At 46.6% G+C, this 8,010-nt stretch overlaps 2 non-coding genes and 2 pseudogenes across 2 annotated transcripts in view; 1 reads left to right on the top strand and 3 right to left on the bottom strand.

The window, feature by feature from the left end:
- Positions 1–253, bottom strand: part of LOC149578912 (25S ribosomal RNA) — a 3,298-nt gene extending 3,045 nt beyond the window's left edge. Inside the window, exon 1 of the ribosomal RNA XR_016357952.1 lies at positions 1–253. This exon is cut by the window's left edge and continues 3,045 nt beyond it. This is a non-coding gene — a ribosomal RNA (25S ribosomal RNA).
- Positions 254–269: 16 nt separating this feature from the next.
- The window catches only part of LOC149578909 (uncharacterized), a 27,487-nt pseudogene continuing 19,746 nt past the window's right edge, over positions 270–8,010 (top strand).
- On the bottom strand, positions 478–631 carry LOC149578911 (5.8S ribosomal RNA). Its single transcript, XR_016358159.1, has one exon. It is a non-coding gene; the product is annotated as a 5.8S ribosomal RNA (ribosomal RNA).
- LOC149578910 (18S ribosomal RNA) lies at positions 1,250–3,059 on the bottom strand (annotated as a pseudogene).

Below are 8,010 nucleotides of genomic sequence, written 5' to 3'. Positions count from 1 at the left end.
TGCCTCGTGGTGCGATAGGGTTCGGGCCTGATAGGGCTCTCGCCCTCTTCGGTGCCCCCTTCCAAGGGACTTGGGCCTGGTCTGTCGCTGAGGATGCTTCTACAGACTATAATTCAATAGGCGTGACCATTGATTTTCATGCTGGGCTCTTCTCAATTCGCACACTGTTACTAGGGGAATCCTAGTAAGTTTTTTTTCCTTCGCTTATTGATATGCTTAAAATCAGTAGGTACTCATGCTTAACTTAGGGATGCAGTAGAGATGCAGCAATGCCCGCACTACGGTGGGCCGTTGAGCCAAGAATAAAGTTCCTTGCGAAGAATCATTCGATCGGCGCAAACCAACGTCAGCCTTTGCAAGCCACCACTCATTGCGATGGATCGACAGACCTCATGCTCATTTTAGCCAACCGCACACCACTTGCGGACACAAACGGCCATCTCCGCTCCTCGCTGGGGAGGGTAAAATTTTGTAGTGCGACGCCCAAGTAGATGTGCCCTTGGCCGAGGCCTCAGGCGCAACTTGTGTTCAAAGACTTGATGATTCATGGGATTCTGCAATTCACGCTAAGTATCGCATTTCGCTACATTCTTCATCGTGGTGAGAGCCGAGATATCAATTGCTAAGAGTCATGATTTTGTTATGTTTTTGTCTTTCGGTGACCCAAGCATGCAAGGCACTGGCTCGCACTTCATTCTTTGGATTTCTAAGGTGCGCGATGCACCCGTGTGTTGGGTGTTGTCACATCTTGAACCCCAAGCACCCAATGGGTGTGATGAGGAACACTGTGGTGTGTCCCGCCCTATCACCTCGCAAAGGTGGGAGGCAATGCATGGGGGAGCCGTGTCAGGGGACGGGGCCCCTGCCTCAAAAATCATGTGAGTGCACCCATCCTAAACATAGAATGCTCCAAGTGACGAGTCAACACACCTGGGCAAGGCAACGGGGGGTTGTGGCAGTCCCAACTTGCCGCTGTCAAAATGATGGATCCCTAGAAAAGCACTGCGCACACGATCGGACCATGAAATCTCAACGGGGGATGAGGCTTAGACCCCCTTTGAATTGCAATCTAGCAGAGACCTCCTTTGATCATGGGCATTTGATGTGACCCTCGACATCGACGGCACTGGACCCATAGCTTGGGCATCTAGCACATCACTGTAGGGCCGAGTGTCTGCACGTCGCTGAGATTTCGAGGGCAAGGAGGAGGCTAGCTCCATCCCCTACATGATTTTGGGTCTCAAACCGACAATGATCCTATCGTAGGTTCACCTATGGTACCTTGTTACGACTTCTCCTTCCTCTAAATGATTAGGTTCAATGAACTTCTCACGACATTGCCGACAAGAACCACCATCGTCACCATGATCCAAACACTTCACCAGATCATTCAATCGGTAGGAGCGATGAGCAGTGTGTACAAAGGGCAAGGACATAGTCAACGCGAGCTGATGACTCGCGCTTACTAGGAATTCCTTGTTGAAGATCAATAATTGCAATGGTCTATCCCCATAATGATGCAATTTGGTAAGATTTCCCAAACCTTTCTGGCCAGGGAGAGAAACTTGTTGGTTGCATCAGTGTAGCGTGCGTGCGGCCCAAAAAATCTAAGGGCATCACAGACCTGTTATTGCCTAAAACTTCCTTGGCCTAGGAGGCCATAGTTCCTCTAAGAAGCTGGCCGCAAAGGGGAACCTCCATGTAGCTAGTTAGCAGGTTGAGGTCTCATTCCTTAACAAAATTAACAAGACAAATCACTCCACCAACTAAGAACGGCCATGCACAACCACCCATAGAATCAAGAAAGAGCTCTCAATCTGTCAATCCTTACTATGTCTGGACCTAGTAAGTTTCCCCATGTTGAGTCAAATTAAGCCGCAGGCTCCACTCCTAGTGGTGCCCTTCCATCAATTCCTTTAAGTTTCAGCCTTGCAACCATACTCCCCCCGAAACCCAAACACTCTAATTTCTTAGAAGGTGCTGGCGGAGTCCTTAGAGCAACATCCGCCGATCCCTGGTCGGCATCATTTATGGTTGAGACTAGGATAGTATCTGATCATCTTTGAGCCCCCAACTTTCATTCTTGATTAATGAAAACATCCTTGGCAAATTCTTTTGTAGTGGTTTGTCTTCCATAAATCAAAGAATTTCACCTCTGACAATGAAATACGAATGCCCCCGATAGTCCCTATTAATCATTACTCCGGTCCCGAAGGCCAATGAAATAGGACCAGACTCCTATCACATTATTCCATGCTAATGTATTTAGAGTGTAGGCTTGCTTTGAGCACTCTAATTTTTTCAAATTAATGGTGCCAGAACTGTGACCTAGCTAATTAAGACCAGGAACATGCCGCCGGCAGAAGGGACGTGAGGGCCAGTGCACACCCAGAAGGCAGACCGACCGTGACGACCCAAGGTCCAACTATGAGCTTTTTAACTACAACAAATTAAATATACGCTAATTGAGCTGGAATTACTATGGGTGCTGGCACCAGACTTGCCCTCCAATGGATCCTCATTAAGGGATTTAGATTGTACTCATTCCAATTACTAGACTCAATGAGCCCAGTATTGTTATTTATTATCACTACCTCCCCGTACCAGGATTGGGTAATTTGCGCGCCTGCTACCTTCCTTGGATGTAGTAGCCATTTCTTAGGCTCCCTCTCCAAAATCAAATCCTAATTCTCCATCACCTGTCACCACCATGGTAGGCCTCTATCTTACCATCAAAAGTTGATAGGGTAGAAATTTGAATGAAGCGTCGCCAGCACAAAGTCCGTGCGATCCGTCGAGTTATCATGAATCACCAAAATAGTGGGCAAGCTCGCATTTGCCTTTTATCTAATAAATGGATCCCTTTCAAGAGTCAATATTTGGTGCATGTATTAGCTCTAGAATTACTATGATTATCTGAGTAGAAAAGTACCATCAAAGAAACTATAACTAATGTAATGAGCCATCCGCAGTTTCACAGTTTGAAATAGTTCATACTTAGACATGCATGGCTTAATCTTTGAGACAAGAATATGACTACAGGCAAGATCAACCATGTAGCTTCTAACAACGAGGGGACCCCCAAGACCTTCTATAGCCAAGGGATGCCCACTGCGATGGGAAACCAAATTTTGCATTCGCTCCGTCATGCATCCAAACATAATCCACCACACAAGCAACAAGAATGACGTTCACAGCACATGCACAACTCGCAATGCTCAAAGATTTCACACAAGAGGAAAGTGTCCCATCGTCGACCAGAGAGGGCCTAATAGGGAGCCTTGGTTCATAGGCACTTGGGAAGAACATCCCATACGGAACCCTTTACCCTCAAACTCGTTGTCGCCACTACTCGGAAAAAAGCCTCGAGTCTGTACAAGATGCACCGTGCACGTAGCCACCTAAATTGTAAGGCCACTCAGAGACATCCATTTCCTAGGCATATGCCTCCTACATGCCTATTGAGGTACACCCGCACAGACAAAATCCTTCTCAATCGCAACAAACATTTTCCCATGATGAAGAGCTGGTTGCTAAAGTGCCAACGGAGACCACCGAACGGTCTCTTTAGGGTGGAGCTGAAGAAGAGTATCTCCCACAGAACCTATGTGTGACAGCCGTTCAGATTGCACAGGGTAGGACAGGGCATGGAGAGTTTTTGCAGCCACTTTCCAAGGCATCCCCCAATGGCACATTGGAATGACAATCGAGTTGGGAAAATGTTTGTTGCACAGAGGCGACCTTAGGGAGCTCCCACGTAGCAATCTGCATGTGCTTTCGTACCCATCTCTCACAACGACCAATGTTAGCTATGAAAAAATTTGGAATCCAAGGGCTTGCATCTATTGATATCATCGGTACTGGGTCTATATACAAAGGCCACGAAGAGGTTTTGAGAAGAGAAGCCCCCCCTACTCGCTCGCACAAACATCCCAAATTCTAGACACAAGCTCCCGCCCTTAGCATTACTCTCCAGATCACCATAATGACACCATTGGAATGACAATAATTTTTGAATAACTCCCAAAATTGTGGCAATGGAGTGAGAAAGAAGAGCAACTTTGGGGAGCGGCGCATAGCAAACGGGCTGCTACTTCATTCCCCTCTTATATATAGATCTGATGTTGTTGATTTTGTTTGGAATCCGAGCCTACATTTGTCCTTGCTCACACGAGCAATGGCTTTTCTGATCAAATAGCCACAAGGAGCTTTCGATAACAAAGTCTCCCTTGTCACTCATGATGCGTAGCCCCCCAACTGCTAGATGACGGCTCGCCCTTCAGATCGCTGCCCAGGCAACCACCACAATGGCTCCATGGGAATGACAACCGCTGTCGAACCATTTGGAAAAATTTGTGCCAAAGATGTTGTTGCGAAGAGAATGACTCTGGGGAGAGAGCACTCACATAGCAAAATCAGGATGGTTTCACAGCCCTTCCAATAGAAACGATGCTGGTGCCCATATTCAAAATTTGAATAACATGTCTTTCTCAAACACCAGCACTGATTCTATTGGGGAGGGTCATCGAGAGCTTTTGTTATCAAAGCCTCCCATTGTAGCCACGATAGGCACACAAAAATTTGCTAGAGCACCAAGCACCCACCTCATGGCTAGACAAGGGCTCACCATTAGATCAACCTCAAAATCGCTGGACAGACGCGCTGTAGACTGGCAACCACTGCCAAGTCTCTTTCAAAATTGTGTCAGTTGAGTGATTGAGGAAGGTGATCTAAGAGAGGGTCCAAGCGTAGGCATTCATTGGGGGATTTGCGCCGATAGAAAAAATTTATGCAATACCTGAGAACCACCAGACGGAGGTGCTAGATGAGGGCTCCCATTTTAGATCAAGTTTTAAAATCACCAAGTAGATGCGGTGAGGGCTGGCAACCACTGCCAAACATTTTTCCAAAATTGTGTCAGCTGAGGGACAAGAAAACATGATCTAAAGGAGAGTCCAAGAATAGCACACTCGAGGGTGGGCTTCATGCCCCTCTAATTGATTCAAGGTCGGCATCAACTGTTTCAAAATCTGACATATCCATCTGCCCTGATAGCGGAATTGAATCAATGAGGGGGGCACGGGAGAGGCTTGAAGCAACCACCTCTCCCATTGTAGCTGTGATAGGCACACAAAAATTTTTGCTAGAGCGCCAAGCACCCACCTCATGGCTATAGAAAAGGGCTTGCCATTAGATCAACTTCAAAATCGCAGAATAGACACGGTGTAGAATGGCAACCACTGCCAAGTCTCTTCCGTAATTGCGTCGGTCGAGTGATCAAAGAAGGTGATCTAAGAGAGGGTCCAAGTGTAGGAATTCATTGGGGGATTCGCACCAATGGCAAAAATTTATGCAATACTCGAGCAACACCAGACGGAGGTGCTAGACGAGGGCTCCCGTTTTAGATCAAGTTTTAAAATGACCAAGTAGACGTGGTGAGGGCTGGCAACCGCTGCCAAACCATTTTCCAAAATTGCGCCAGCTGAGTGACAAGAAAACATGATCTAAAGGAGAGTCCAGTAATAGCACCCTCGAGGGTGGGCTTCATGCCCCTCTAATTGATTCAATGTTGGCGTCCACCATTTCAAAATTTGACATATCCATCCGCCCTGACAACGGCATTGAATCAATGAGGGGGGCACGGGAGAGGCTCGCGGCAACCACCTCTCCCATTGTAGCTACGATAGGCATGTAAAAAATTTTTCTAGAGTGCCAAGCACCCACCTCATCGCTATAGACAAGGGCTCACCATTAGATCAACTTCAAAATCATAGAACAGACACGGTGTAGAATGGCAACTGCTGCCAAGTCTCTTCCGTAATTGTGTCGGTTGAGTGATCGAAGAAGGTGATCTAAGAGAGGGTCCAAGGATAGGCATTCATTGGGGGATTTGCGCTGATGGCATAAATTTATGCAATAATCCAGCAACACCAGACAGAGGTGCTAGACAAGGGCTCCCATTTTAGATCAAGTTTTAAAATCACCAAGTAGACGCGGTGAGGGCTGGAAACCACTGCCAAACCTTTTTCTGAAATTGCGCCAGCTGAGTGACAAGAAAACATGATCTAAAGGTGAGTCCAGGAATAGCACCCTCGAGGGTGGGATTCATGCCCCTCTAATTGATTCAACGTTGGCATCCACCATTTCAAAATACGACATATCCATCCACCCTAATAGCAGCTTTGAATCAATGAGGGGGGCATGGGAGAGGCTCGCGGCAACCACTTCTCCCATTGTAGCCATAATAGGCACACAAAAAAATTTTCTAGAGTGCCAAGCACCCATATCATGGCTATAGACAAGGGCTCTCCATTAGATGAACTTTGAAATTGCAGAATAGACGCGGTGTAGAATGGCAACCACTGCCAAGTCTCTTTCATAATTGCGTCAGTCAAGTGATCAAAGAAGGTGATCTAAGAAATAGTCCAAGCATAGGAATTCATTGGGGGATTCATGCCGATGGCATAAATTTATGCAATATCCGAGCAACACCAAATGGAGGTGCTAGACAAGGCCTCCCGTTTTAGATCAAGTTTTAAAATCACCAAGTAGACATGGTGAGGGCTGGCAACCGCTGCCAAACCTTTTTCCAAAATTGCGCCAGCTGAGTGACAAGAAAACATGATCTAAAGGAGAGTCCAAGAATAGCACCCTCAAGGGTGGGCTTCATGCCCCTCTAATTGATTCAACGTCCGCATCCACCATTTCAAAATCTGACATATCCATCCACCCTGACAGCAATGTTGAATCAATGAGGGGGGCACGGGAGAGGCTCACAACAACCACCTCTCCCATTGTAGCTATGATAGGCATGCAAAAAAAATTTCTAGAGTGCCAAGCACCCACCTCATGGCTATAGACAAGGGCTTGCCATTAGATCAACTTTGAAATTGCAGAACAGACGCGTTGTAGAATGGAAACCGTTGCCAAGTCTCTTTCGTAATTGCGTCGATCGAGTGATCGAAGAACGTGATCTAAGAGAGAGTCCAAGGGTAGGAATTCATTGGGGGATTCACGCTGATAGCAAAAAATTATGCAATACCCGAGCAACAATGGACGGAGGTGCTAGACAAGGGCTCCCATTTTAGATCAAGTTTTAAAATCACCAAGTAGATGCGGTGAGGGCTGGCAACTACTGCCAAAATCTTTTTCCAAAATTGCACCAAGTGAGTGTCAAGAAAACATTATCTAAAGGAGTGTCGAGGAATAGCACCTTGAGGGTGGGCTTCATGCTCCTCTAATTGATTCAACGTTGGTTTCCATCATTTCAAAATTCAACAAATCCATCTGCCTTGACACCGGTGTTGAATCAATGAGGGGGGCACGGGAGAGGCTTGCGACAACAATCTCTCCCATTTTTGCTGGGATAGGCACACAAAAAACTTTGCTAGAGCACCTGCCACGCACCTCATGGCTAGACAAGGGCTCGCCATTAGATCAACTTCAAAATTACTGAACAGACTCATTGTAGAATGGCAACCATTGCCAAGTCTCTTCTGTAATTACATTTGTCGAGAGATCGAGGAAGGTGATCTAACAGACAGTCCAAGGGTAGGCATTCGTTGGGGAATTCACGTCGATAGCAAAAATTTATGCAATACCCGAGCAACACCAGACGGAGGTGCTAGATGAGGGCTCCCATTTTAGACCGAGTTTTAAAATCACCAAGTACACGCTGTGAGGGCTGGCAACCGCTGCCAAACCTTTTTCTAAAATTGCGCCAGCTGAGCGAGAAGAAAACATGATCTAAAGGAGAGTCAAGGAATAGCACCTAAAGGGTGGACTTCATGCCCCTCTAATTGATTCAACGTCGGCGTCCACCGTTTCAAAATTTGACATTTCCATTTTCCTTGACACCGGCATTGAATCAATGAGGGGGGCATGGGAGAGGCTTGCAGCAAAAACCTCTCCTATATAAGCTATTAGTGTGAGGCTCGCTCTACATTAGAAATTAGCGAACACACCGACATCTGCCTTAAAAATCCAAATCATTGACAATTCTGACCAAAT

The sequence above is a fragment of the Cupressus sempervirens genome, chromosome 1 (genome assembly GCF_028749045.1).
Source record: "Cupressus sempervirens isolate cs-2001-9-10 chromosome 1, ASM2874904v1, whole genome shotgun sequence".
Lineage (NCBI taxonomy): Eukaryota > Viridiplantae > Streptophyta > Pinopsida > Cupressales > Cupressaceae > Cupressus > Cupressus sempervirens.
The sequence above is the reverse complement of the archived record's forward strand: the minus strand, read 5'-3'. Positions and strand labels throughout refer to the sequence as shown.